Consider the following 14,788-nt stretch of genomic DNA (forward strand, 5'->3'; position numbering starts at 1 on the left):
CACTACAAACACACCAAGCAAATTGCACCAATCCATGTGCACAAGGCCCAATGCTCCAACCCACCCACACAAAGCGCTCTGCTCTAGACCAAGCTTAGGGAGCAAACAACTACAAAGGAAATCAGGATCCACACTGTTCAACCACAAACACACCAAGCAAACTGCGCCACCACAAACACACCAATCAAACTGCACCACAGTAAACACATCAAGCACACTGCACCATGCAAACACATCAAGCAAACTGCTTCACCGCAAACACACCAAGCAAACTGCTCCACCGCAAACACATCAAGCAAACTGCTGCAACGCAAACACACAATTCAAACTGCTGCACTTCACACACACCAAGCAAGCTGCTATACCACAAACACACAAGCAAACACCTCCAACCCACCTGCACAAGGTCCAATGCTACAACCCACCCATGCAAAGCGCTCTGCTCATGGCAAATCAAAGGGAGCAAAGATCTCCAAAGGAAATCAGGATCCACACTGCTCCATCACAGACAAACCAAGCAAAGTGCTCCACCACAAACACACCAAGCAAACTGCTCCACTGTAAACACACCAAACAAACTGCTCCACTGCAAACACACCAAGCAAACCTCTCCAACACAAACACACCAAGCAAACCTCTCCACCACAAACACACCAAGCAAACTGCTCCACCAAAAACACACCAAACAAACTACTCCACCGCAAACACAAGAAAACTGCTCCTCCGCAAACACACCACGCAAAATACTGCACAGCAAATACACCAAGCAAACTGCTCCACCGCAAACACACAAAGCAAACTGCTACACTGCAAATTCACCAAGCAAACTGCTACACTGCAAACACACCAATCAAACTGCTCCGCCCCAAACCCACCAAACAAACTGCTGCACCACAAACACCAAGCAAATTACTGCACCCCAAACACAACAAGCAAACTGCTCCACCACAAACAAACCAAGCAAACTCAAACTGCTCCAACCCACCCGCACAAGGCCCAATGCTCCAACCCACCCACACAAAGCGCTCTGTTCCAGACCAAACTCAGAGAGCAAACAGCTCCAAGGGAAATAAGGATACACACTGCTCCACCACAAACACACTAGCAAACTGCTCCAACACAAACACACCAAGGAAACTGCTGCACCACAAACACATCAAGCACACTGCTCCACTGCAAACACACCAAGCAAACTGCTCCACCATAAACACACCAAGCAAATTGCACCAGCCACCTGCACAAGTCCCAATGCTCCAACCCACCCACAAAAAGAGCTCTGCTCTAGACCAAGCTTAGGGAGAAAACAACCACAAGGGAAATCAGGATCCACACTGTTCAAACACAAACACACGAAGCAAACGGCGCCACCACAAACACACCAATCAAACTGCACCACAGCAAACACATCAAGCACACTGCACCACGCAAACACATCAAGCAAACTGCTGCAACGCAAACACACAATTCAAACTGCTGCACTGCAAAAACACCAATCAAACTGCTCCACCGCAAACACACCAAGCAAACTGCTCCAACCCACCCGCACAAGGCCCAATGCTCCAACCCACCCACACAAAGCGCTCTACTCCAGACCAAGCTCATGGAGCAAACAGCTCCAAGGGAAATCAGGATCCACACTGCTCCACCACAAACACCCCAAGCAAACTATTCCAACACAAACACACCAAGGAAACTGCTGCACCACAAACACTTCAAGCACAGTGCTCCACCGCAAACGCACAAAGCAAACTGTTACACTGCAAACAAACCAAGCAAACTGCTCCATCGCAAACATACCAAGCAAACTGGTCCAACCCACACGAACAAGGCCCAATGCTCCAACCCACCCACACAAAGTGCTGGGCTCCAGACCAAGCTCGGGGAGCAAACGGCTGAAAGGCAAATCAGGATCCAAGCTGCTCCACCACAAATATACCAAGCAAACTGCTCCTCCGCAAACATATCAAGCACACTGCTCCCCGGCAAACACATCAAGCAAACTGCTGCACCACAAACACACAAAGCAAACAGCTGCACCCCAAACACACCAAGCAAACAGCTTCACTGCAAACACCAAGCAAACTGCTCCACTGCAAATACACCAAGCAAACCTCTCCACCACAAACACACCAAGCAAACTGCTCCACCAAAAACACACCAAACAAACTGCTTGTAACGCTCACCTGGTTGCCACGGGGGTGCTGGTCTAGTCTGGATTGCTGTGGCCTCTTCTAGCGTGATGCGCAGGACCCGGAACACCGATTGGACAGGACCTCCAAATCGTGCTTGCCTGGCCCATAGGAATATCCTTCTGCAGATGAGAAAGGGGATTAACAGTCTGCAGAATAGTGTGCTAGCTCCCCCCTTTCCCCCTTCGTTCCTCTCTAACTTCCTCCAAACCCCGGTTTAAGCTCACCTTATGGTTTGGAAGTATGAACTCTTCATCCTGCTTCTGGTGCAGGGGCGCGCGTTCGTCCAGTTACTTCACTGGTTTTCAGAATGGCGCTGGCAAAATCCACTTGACTTTCCTGAGCGATGCGCCGTAAGTATGAAAGTTCAAAGTTCAAGTGAGGCCCCCTTTATGTTGCCTTTCTAACCTGTGATCTGTCCTTTATTTCAGGTGCAGAATGAAGGCGATGCGTCGAGGGGTTAAACTGCCGAGGTGAGTAGTGATGAGGGCGATCCCTCTAAATGTCCTTATCATTTCCCAGAAATGTCTCTTGTCCTTTCCCCATAGGGGCCGGGGTACGGTACCTGCCAACGGGGCGCCGCCGACCCGAAATGTGGAAGAAAAGCCGGTAAGTATTATCGCTGTTAATCAGGCTTTCCTTCTGTGTTCCTTCTGCTCACCTTTTGTTTCTTCCTCTCTCCCCTAGGTGTAGAGATGTGGCGTCCGATGCTGACAGCCGCGATGGAGCCGGGAGATTTCTCGAGGACAGGTGAGTGAAGCGTGGCGCTGCAGCGAGCAACGCAATGCTTTTAAATGGAAGTCTTTCTTCAGGGATGCTGGCGAGAAGATTCCGGATGCAGGTAAGAAGTTTGAAATAGTCCTTGGTTTTCACCTTTCTCTTCTCTTCCTTCCTTGCAGGTCTTCCAGGTTCGAGGCGGGCGTGGCTGGAGTCCAGGAGCAGGAGCAGACACGGTGAGTGTTAAGCTGCAGGAAGCAGAACAACGCGAAGCATGAGCTGCTGTCTGGGCGTGGCTTAAATAGCCTCCAAAGAAGTCCCAGGTATGTATCCTTCCCCAACTAGGTATGTATCCTTCCCTGGCCACGCCCGAGTGAAAAAATAGTCCCTATGAAAAAATAGTCCCATTCAGGTCTCAGGGAGGCCTGAAGCGTGCAGCATGGTCTGCATCAGGTAAGTGCACAAAACACCTCCCTTTATGAGCCTGGCGCCTATGGCGCCAGGACTGATGTCCAACATGAGCCTGGCGCCAAAGGCGCCAGGACTGAGTCCAAAGAGCCCCTATAAGGGGCCAATGGGCTTTTACCCGAAGGCATGATGCCTGCTTCCGGGGGTGCTGGGCCTGGCCTGGTGCTCCGGGGGTAGGCATCATGACACTGCTCCACCGCAAACACAACAAGAAAACTGCTCCTCCGCAAACACACCAAGCAAATGGCTCCTCCGCAAACACACCAAGCAAACTACTGCAACGCAAATACACCAAGCAAACTGCTCCACCGCAAACACACAAAGCAAACTGCTACACCGCAAATTCACCAAGCAAACTGCTACACCGCAAACACACCAAGCAAACTGCTCTGCACCAAACTCACCAAGCAAACTGCTGCACCACAAACACCAAGCAAATTGCTGCACCGCAAACACACCAAACAAACTGCTCCAACCCACCCGCACAAGGCCCAGTGCTCCAACCCATCCACACAAAGCGCTCTACTCCAGACCAAGCTCATGGAGCAAACAGCTCCAAGGGAAATCAGGATCCACACTGCTCCACCACAAACACCCCAAGCAAACTATTCCAACACAAACACACCAAGGAAACTGCTGCACCACAAACACTTCAAGCACAGTGCTCCACCGCAAACGCACCAAGCAAACTGTTGCACTGCAAACACACCAAGCAAACTGCTCCATCGCAAACATACCAAGCAAACTGGTCCAACCCACACGAACAAGGCCCAATGCTCCAACCCACCCACACAAAGCGCTCTGCTCTAGACCAAGCTTAGGGAGCAAACAACTACAAAGGAAATCAGGATCCACACTGTTCAACCACAAACACACCAAGCAAACTGCGCCACCACAAACACACCAATCAAACTGCACCACAGTAAACACATCAAGCACACTGCACCATGCAAACACATCAAGCAAACTGCTTCACCGCAAACACACCAAGCAAACTGCTCCACCGCAAACACATCAAGCAAACTGCTGCAACGCAAACACACAATTCAAACTGCTGCACTTCACACACACCAAGCAAGCTGCTATACCACAAACACACCAAGCAAACACCTCCAACCCACCTGCACAAGGTCCAATGCTACAACCCACCCATGCAAAGCGCTCTGCTCATGGCAAATCAAAGGGAGCGAAGATCTCCAAAGGAAATCAGGATCCACACTGCTCCATCACAGACAAACCAAGCAAAGTGCTCCACCACAAACACACCAAGCAAACTGCTCCACTGTAAACACACCAAACAAACTGCTCCACTGCAAACACACCAAGGAAACAGCTTCACCGCAAACACCAAGAAAACTGCTCCACTGCAAACACACCAAGCAAACCTCTCCAACACAAACACACCAAGCAAACCTCTCCACCACAAACACACCAAGCAAACTGCTCCACCAAAAACACACCAAACAAACTACTCCACCGCAAACACAAGAAAACTGCTCCTCCGCAAACACACCACGCAAACTACTGCACAGCAAATACACCAAGAAAACTGCTCCACCGCAAACAAACAAAGCAAACTGCTACACTGCAAATTCACCAAGCAAACTGCTACACTGCCAACACACCAAGCAAACTGCTCCGCCCCAAACCCACCAAACAAACTGCTGCACCACAAACACCAAGCAAATTACTGCACCCCAAACACAACAAGCAAACTGCTCCACCACAAACAAACCAAGCAAACTCAAACTGCTCCAACCCACCCGCACAAGGCCCAATGCTCCAACCCACCGACACAAAGCGCTCTGTTCCAGACCAAACTCAGAGAGCAAACAGCTCCAAGGGAAATAAGGATACACACTGCTCCACCACAAACACACTAGCAAACTGCTCCAACACAAACACACCAAGGAAACTGCTGCACCACAAACACATCAAGCACACTGCTCCACTGCAAACACACCAAGCAAACTGCTCCACCATAAACACACCAAGCAAATTGCACCAGCCACCTGCACATGCCCAATGCTCCAACCCACCCACAAAAAGAGCTCTGCTCTAGACCAAGCTTAGGGAGAAAACAACCACAAGGGAAATCAGGATCCACACTGTTCAAACACAAACACACAAAGCAAACGGCGCCACCACAAACACACCAATCAAACTGCACCACACCAAACACATCAAGCACACTGCACCACGCAAACACATCAAGCAAACTGCTGCAACGCAAACACACAATTCAAACTGCTGCACTGCAAAAACACCAATCAAACTGCTCCACCACAAACACACCAAGCAAACTGCTCCAACCCACCCGCACAAGGACCAATGCTCCAACCCACCCACACAAAGCGCTCTACTCCAGACCAAGCTCATGGAGCAAACAGCTCCAAGGGAAATCAGGATCCACACTGCTCCACCACAAACACCCCAAGCAAACTATTCCAACACAAACACACCAAGGAAACTGCTGCACCACAAACACTTCAAGCACAGTGCTCCACCGCAAACGCACAAAGCAAACTGTTACACTGCAAACAAACCAAGCAAACTGCTCCATCGCAAACATACCAAGCAAACTGGTCCAACCCACACGAACAAGGCCCAATGCTCCAACCCACCCACACAAAGTGCTGGGCTCCAGACCAAGCTCGGGGAGCAAACGGCTGAAAGGCAAATCAGGATCCAAGCTGCTCCACCACAAATATACCAAACAAACTGCTCGTCCGCAAACATATCAAGCACACTGCTCCCCGGCAAACACATCAAGCAAACTGCTGCACCACAAACACACAAAGCAAACAGCTGCACCCCAAACACACCAAGCAAACAGCTTCACTGCAAACACCAAGCAAACTGCTCCACTGCAAATACACCAAGCAAACCTCTCCACCACAAACACACCAAGCAAACTGCTCCACCAAAAACACACCAAACAAACTGCTTGTAACGCTCACCTGGTTGCCACGGGGGCGCTGGTCTAGTCTGGATTGCTGTGGCCTCTTCTAGCGTGATGCGCAGGACCCGGAACACCGATTGGACAGGACCTCCAAATCGTGCTTGCCTGGCCCATAGGAATATCCTTCTGCAGATGAGAAAGGGGATTAACAGTCTGCAGAATAGTGTGCTAGCTCCCCCCTTTCCCCCTTCGTTCCTCTCTAACTTCCTCCAAACCCCGGTTTAAGCTCACCTTATGGTTTGGAAGTATGAACTCTTCATCCTGCTTCTGGTGCAGGGGCGCGCGTTCGTCCAGTTACTTCACTGGTTTTCAGAATGGCGCTGGCAAAATCCACTTGACTTTCCTGAGTGATGCGCCGTAAGTATGAAAGTTCAAAGTTCAAGTGAGGCCCCCTTTATGTTGCCTTTCTAACCTGTGATCTGTCCTTTATTTCAGGTGCAGAATGAAGGCGATGCGTCGAGGGGTTAAACTGCCGAGGTGAGTAGTGATGAGGGCGATCCCTCTAAATGTCCTTATCATTCCCCAGAAATGTCTCTTGTCCTTTCCCCATAGGGGCCGGGGTACGGTACCTGCCAACGGGGCGGCGCCGACCCGAAATGTGGAAGAAAAGCCGGTAAGTATTATGGCTGTTAATCAGGCTTTCCTTCTGTGTTCCTTCTGCTCCCCTTTTGTTTCTTCCTCTCTCCCCTAGGTGTAGAGATGTGGCGTCCGATGCTGACAGCCGCGATGGAGCCGGGAGATTTCTCGAGGACAGGTGAGTGAAGCGTGGCGCTGCAGCGAGCAACGCAATGCTTTTAAATGGAAGTCTTTCTTCAGGGATGCTGGCGAGAAGATTCCGGATGCAGGTAAGAAGTTTGAAATAGTCCTTGGTTTTCACCTTTCTCTTCTCTTCCTTCCTTGCAGGTCTTCCAGGTACGAGGCGGGCGTGGCTGGAGTCCAGGAGCAGGAGCAGACACGGTGAGCGTTAAGCTGCAGGAAGCAGAACAACGCGAAGCATGAGCTGCTGTCTGGGCGTGGCTTAAATAGCCTCCAAAGAAGTCCCAGGTATGTATCCTTCCCCAATTAGGTATGTATCCTTCCCTGGCCACGCCCGAGTGAAAAAATAGTCCCTATGAAAAAATAGTCCCTTTCAGTTCTCAGGGAGGCCTGAAGCGTGCAGCATGGTCTGCATCAGGTAAGTGCACAAAACACCTCCCTTTATGAGCCTGGCGCCTATGGCGCCAGGACTGATGTCCAACATGAGCCTGGCGCCAAAGGCGCCAGGACTGAGTCCAAAGAGCCCCTATAAGGGGCCAATGGGCTTTTACCCGAAGGCATGATGCCTGCTTCCGGGGGTGCTGGGCCTGGCCTGGTGCTCCGGGGATAGGCATCATGACACTGCTCCACCGCAAACACAACAAGAAAACTGCTCCTCCGCAAACACACCAAGCAAATGGCTCCTCCGCAAACACACCAAGCAAACTACTGCAACGCAAATACACCAAGCAAACTGCTCCACCGCAAACACACAAAGCAAACTGCTACACCGCAAATTCACCAAGCAAACTGCTACACCGCAAACACACCAAGCAAACTGCTCTGCACCAAACTCACCAAGCAAACTGCTGCACCACAAACACCAAGCAAATTGCTGCACCGCAAACACACCAAACAAACTGCTCCAACCCACCCGCACAAGGCCCAGTTCTCCAACCCATCCACACAAAGCGCTCTACTCCAGACCAAGCTCATGGAGCAAACAGCTCCAAGGGAAATCAGGATCCAAACTGCTCCACCACAAACACCCCAAGCAAACTATTCCAACACAAACACACCAAGGAAACTGCTGCACCACAAACACTTCAAGCACAGTGCTCCACCGCAAACGCACCAAGCAAACTGTTGCACTGCAAACACACCAAGCAAACTGCTCCATCGCAAACATACCAAGCAAACTGGTCCAACCCACACAAACAAGGCCCAATGCTCCAACCCACCCACACAAAGTGCTGGGCTCCAGACCAAGCTCGGGGAGCAAACGGCTGAAAGGCAAATCAGGATCCAAGCTGCTCCACCACAAATATACCAAACAAACTGCTCCTCCGCAAACATATCAAGCACACTGCTCCCTGGGAAAAAACACATCAAGCAAACTGCTGCACCGCAAACACACAAAGCAAACAGCTGCACCCCAAACACACCAAGCAAACTGCTTCACCACAAACACCAAGCTAACTGCTGCACTGCAAACACACCAAGCAAACTGCTCCACTACAAACACACCAAGCAAATTGCACCAATCCATGTGCACAAGGCCCAATGCTCCAACCCACCCACACAAAGAGGTCTGCTCTAGACCAAGCTTAGGGAGCAAACAACTACAAAGGAAATCAGGATCCACACTGTTCAACCACAAACACACCAAGCAAACTGCGCCACCACAAACACACCAATCAAACTGCACCACAGTAAACACATCAAGCACACTGCACCATGCAAACACATCAAGCGAACTGCTGCAACTCAAACACACAATTCAAACTGCTGCACTTCACACACACCAAGCAAGCTGCTATACCACAAACACACCAAGCAAACCTCCAACCCAGCTGCACAAGGTCCAATGCTACAAACCACCCATGCAAAGTGCTCTGCTCATGGCAAATCAAAGTGAGCAAAGATCTCCAAAGGAAATCAGGATCCACACTGCTCCATCACAGACAAACCAAGCAAAGTGCTCCACCACAAACACACCAAGCAAACTGCTCCACTGTAAACACACCAAACAAACTGCTCCACTGCAAACACACCAAGCAAACAGCTTCACCGCAAACACCAAGAAAACTGCTCCACTGCAAACACACCAAGCAAACCTCTCCACCACAAACACACCAAGCAAACTGCTCCACCAAAATCACACCAAACAAACTACTCCACCGCAAACACAAGAAAACTGCTCCTCCGCAAACACACCACGCAAACTACTGCACAGCAAATACACCAAGCAAACTGCTCCACCGCAAACACACAAAGCAAACTGCTACACTGCAAATTCACCAAGCAAACTGCTACACTGCAAACACACCAAGCAAACTGCTCCGCCCCAAACCCACCAAACAAACTGCTGCACCACAAACACCAAGCAAATTGCTACACCCCAAACACACCAAGCAAACTGCTCCACCACAAACAAACCAAGCAAACTGAAACTGCTCCAACCCACTCGCACAAGGCCCAATGCTCCAACCCACCCACACAAAGCGCTCTCTTCCAGACCAAACTCAGAGAGCAAACAGCTCCAAGGGAAATAAGGATACACACTGCTCCACCACAAACACACTAGCAAACTGCTCCAACACAAACACACCAAGGAAACTGCTGCACCACAAACACATCAAGCACACTGCTCCACTGCAAACACACCAAGCACACTGCTCCACCGTAAACACACCAAGCAAATTGCACCAGCCACCCGCACAAGGCCCAATGCTCCAACCCACCCACAAAAAGAGCTCTGCTCTAGACCAAGCTTATGGAGAAAACAACCACAAGGGAAATCAGGATCCACACTGTTCAAACACAAACACACGAAGCAAACGGCGCCACCACAAACACACCAATCAAACTGCACCACAGCAAACACATCAAGCACACTGCACCACGCAAACACATCAAGCAAACTGCTGCAACGCAAACACACAATTCAAACTGCTGCACTGCAAAAACACCAATCAAACTGCTCCACCACAAACACACCAAGCAAACTGCTCCAACCCACCCGCACAAGGCCCAATGCTCCAACCCACCCACACAAAGCGCTCTACTCCAGACCAAGCTCATGGAGCAAACAGCTCCAAGGGAAATCAGGATCCACACTGCTCCACCACAAACACCCCAAGCAAACTATTCCAACACAAACACACCAAGGAAACTGCTGCACCACAAACACTTCAAGCACAGTGCTCCACCGCAAACGCACAAAGCAAACTGTTACACTGCAAACAAACCAAGCAAACTGCTCCATCGCAAACATACCAAGCAAACTGGTCCAACCCACACGAACAAGGCCCAATGCTCCAACCCACCCACACAAAGTGCTGGGCTCCAGACCAAGCTCGGGGAGCAAACGGCTGAAAGGCAAATCAGGATCCAAGCTGCTCCACCACAAATATACCAAACAAACTGCTCGTCCGCAAACATATCAAGCACACTGCTCCCCGGCAAACACATCAAGCAAACTGCTGCACCACAAACACACAAAGCAAACAGCTGCACCCCAAACACACCAAGCAAACAGCTTCACTGCAAACACCAAGCAAACTGCTCCACTGCAAATACACCAAGCAAACCTCTCCACCACAAACACACCAAGCAAACTGCTCCACCAAAAACACACCAAACAAACTGCTTGTAACGCTCACCTGGTTGCCACGGGGGCGCTGGTCTAGTCTGGATTGCTGTGGCCTCTTCTAGCGTGATGCGCAGGACCCGGAACACCGATTGGACAGGACCTCCAAATCGTGCTTGCCTGGCCCATAGGAATATCCTTCTGCAGATGAGAAAGGGGATTAACAGTCTGCAGAATAGTGTGCTAGCTCCCCCCTTTCCCCCTTCGTTCCTCTCTAACTTCCTCCAAAACCCGGTTTAAGCTCACCTTATGGTTTGGAAGTATGAACTCTTCATCCTGCTTCTGGTGCAGGGGCGCGCGTTCGTCCAGTTACTTCACTGGTTTTCAGAATGGCGCTGGCAAAATCCACTTGACTTTCCTGAGCGATGCGCCGTAAGTATGAAAGTTCAAAGTTCAAGTGAGGCCCCCTTTATGTTGCCTTTCTAACCTGTGATCTGTCCTTTATTTCAGGTGCAGAATGAAGGCGATGCGTCGAGGGGTTAAACTGCCGAGGTGAGTAGTGATGAGGGCGATCCCTCTAAATGTCCTTATCATTCCCCAGAAATGTCTCTTGTCCTTTCCCCATAGGGGCCGGGGTACGGTACCTGCCAACGGGGCGGCGCCGACCCGAAATGTGGAAGAAAAGCCGGTAAGTATTATGGCTGTTAATCAGGCTTTCCTTCTGTGTTCCTTCTGCTCACCTTTTGTTTCTTCCTCTCTCCCCTAGGTGTAGAGATGTGGCGTCCGATGCTGACAGCCGCGATGGAGCCGGGAGATTTCTCGAGGACAGGTGAGTGAAGCGTGGCGCTGCAGCGAGCAACGCAATGCTTTTAAATGGAAGTCTTTCTTCAGGGATGCTGGCGAGAAGATTCCGGATGCAGGTAAGAAGTTTGAAATAGTCCTTGGTTTTCACCTTTCTCTTCTCTTCCTTCCTTGCAGGTCTTCCAGGTACGAGGCGGGCGTGGCTGGAGTCCAGGAGCAGGAGCAGACACGGTGAGCGTTAAGCTGCAGGAAGCAGAACAACGCGAAGCATGAGCTGCTGTCTGGGCGTGGCTTAAATAGCCTCCAAAGAAGTCCCAGGTATGTATCCTTCCCCAACTAGGTATGTATCCTTCCCTGGCCACGCCCGAGTGAAAAAATAGTCCCTATGAAAAAATAGTCCCTTTCAGTTCTCAGGGAGGCCTGAAGCGTGCAGCATGGTCTGCATCAGGTAAGTGCACAAAACACCTCCCTTTATGAGCCTCTGTGTTCCTTCTGCTCACCTTCCTTCTCCTCACTGATGTCCAACATGAGCCTGGCGCCAAAGGCGCCAGGACTGAGTCCAAAGAGCCCCTATAAGGGGCCAATGGGCTTTTACCCGAAGGCATGATGCCTGCTTCCGGGGGTGCTGGGCCTGGCCTGGTGCTCCGGGGATAGGCATCATGACACTGCTCCACCGCAAACACAACAAGAAAACTGCTCCTCCGCAAACACACCAAGCAAATGGCTCCTCCGCAAACACACCAAGCAAACTACTGCAACGCAAATACACCAAGCAAACTGCTCCACCGCAAACACACAAAGCAAACTGCTACACCGCAAATTCACCAAGCAAACTGCTACACCGCAAACACACCAAGCAAACTGCTCTGCACCAAACTCACCAAGCAAACTGCTGCACCACAAACACCAAGCAAATTGCTGCACCGCAAACACACCAAACAAACTGCTCCAACCCACCCGCACAAGGCCCAGTTCTCCAACCCATCCACACAAAGCGCTCTACTCCAGACCAAGCTCATGGAGCAAACAGCTCCAAGGGAAATCAGGATCCACACTGCTCCACCACAAACACCCCAAGCAAACTATTCCAACACAAACACACCAAGGAAACTGCTGCACCACAAACACTTCAAGCACAGTGCTCCACCGCAAACGCACCAAGCAAACTGTTGCACTGCAAACACACCAAGCAAACTGCTCCATCGCAAACATACCAAGCAAACTGGTCCAACCCACACGAACAAGGCCCAATGCTCCAACCCACCCACACAAAGTGCTGGGCTCCAGACCAAGCTCGGGGAGCAAACGGCTGAAAGGCAAATCAGGATCCAAGCTGCTCCACCACAAATATACCAAACAAACTGCTCCTCCGCAAACATATCAAGCACACTGCTCCCTGGGAAAAAACACATCAAGCAAACTGCTGCACCGCAAACACACAAAGCAAACAGCTGCACCCCAAACACACCAAGCAAACTGCTTCACCACAAACACCAAGCTAACTGCTGCACTGCAAACACACCAAGCAAACTGCTCCACTACAAACACACCAAGCAAATTGCACCAATCCATGTGCACAAGGCCCAATGCTCCAACCCACCCACACAAAGAGGTCTGCTCTAGACCAAGCTTAGGGAGCAAACAACTACAAAGGAAATCAGGATCCACACTGTTCAACCACAAACACACCAAGCAAACTGCGACACCACAAACACACCAATCAAACTGCACCACAGTAAACACATCAAGCACACTGCACCATGCAAACACATCAAGCGAACTGCTCCACCGCAAACACACCAAGCAAACTGCTCCACCGCAAACACATCAAGCAAACTGCTGCAACTCAAACACACAATTCAAACTGCTGTACTTCACACACACCAAGCAAGCTGCTATACCACAAACACACCAAGCAAACCTCCAACCCAGCTGCACAAGGTCCAATGCTACAAACCACCCATGCAAAGTGCTCTGCTCATGGCAAATCAAAGTGAGCAAAGATCTCCAAAGGAAATCAGGATCCACACTGCTCCATCACAGACAAACCAAGCAAAGTGCTCCACCACAAACACACCAAGCAAACTGCTCCACTGTAAACACACCAAACAAACTGCTCCACTGCAAACACACCAAGCAAACAGCTTCACCGCAAACACCAAGAAAACTGCTCCACTGCAAACACACCAAGCAAACCTCTCCACCACAAACACACCAAGCAAACTGCTCCACCAAAATCACACCAAACAAACTACTCCACCGCAAACACAAGAAAACTGCTCCTCCGCAAACACACCACGCAAACTACTGCACAGCAAATACACCAAGCAAACTGCTCCACCGCAAACACACAAAGCAAACTGCTACACTGCAAATTCACCAAGCAAACTGCTACACTGCAAACACACCAAGCAAACTGCTCCGCCCCAAACCCACCAAACAAACTGCTGCACCACAAACACCAAGCAAATTGCTACACCCCAAACACACCAAGCAAACTGCTCCACCACAAACAAACCAAGCAAACTGAAACTGCTCCAACCCACTCGCACAAGGCCCAATGCTCCAACCCACCCACACAAAGCGCTCTCTTCCAGACCAAACTCAGAGAGCAAACAGCTCCAAGGGAAATAAGGATACACACTGCTCCACCACAAACACACTAGCAAACTGCTCCAACACAAACACACCAAGGAAACTGCTGCACCACAAACACATCAAGCACACTGCTCCACTGCAAACACACCAAGCACACTGCTCCACCGTAAACACACCAAGCAAATTGCACCAGCCACCCGCACAAGGCCCAATGCTCCAACCCACCCACAAAAAGAGCTCTGCTCTAGACCAAGCTTATGGAGAAAACAACCACAAGGGAAATCAGGATCCACACTGTTCAAACACAAACACACGAAGCAAACGGCGCCACCACAAACACACCAATCAAACTGCACCACAGCAAACACATCAAGCACACTGCACCACGCAAACACATCAAGCAAACTGCTGCAACGCAAACACACAATTCAAACAGCTGCACTGCAAAAACACCAATCAAACTGCTCCACCGCAAACACACCAAGCAAACTGCTCCAACCCACCCGCACAAGGCCCAGTGCTCCAACCCATCCACACAAAGCGCTCTACTCCAGACCAAGCTCATGGAGCAAACAGCTCCAAGGGAAATCAGGATCCACACTGCTCCATCACAGACAAACCAAGCAAAGTGCTCCACCACAAACACACCAAGCAAACTGCTCCACTGTAAACACACCAAACAAACTGCTCCACTGCAAACACACCAAGCAAACAGCTTCACCGCAA

This window comes from Ambystoma mexicanum, chromosome 9 (assembly GCF_040938575.1).
Source record: "Ambystoma mexicanum isolate Mex_15411 chromosome 9, UKY_AmexF1_1, whole genome shotgun sequence".
In the NCBI taxonomy this organism is placed as follows: domain Eukaryota; kingdom Metazoa; phylum Chordata; class Amphibia; order Caudata; family Ambystomatidae; genus Ambystoma; species Ambystoma mexicanum.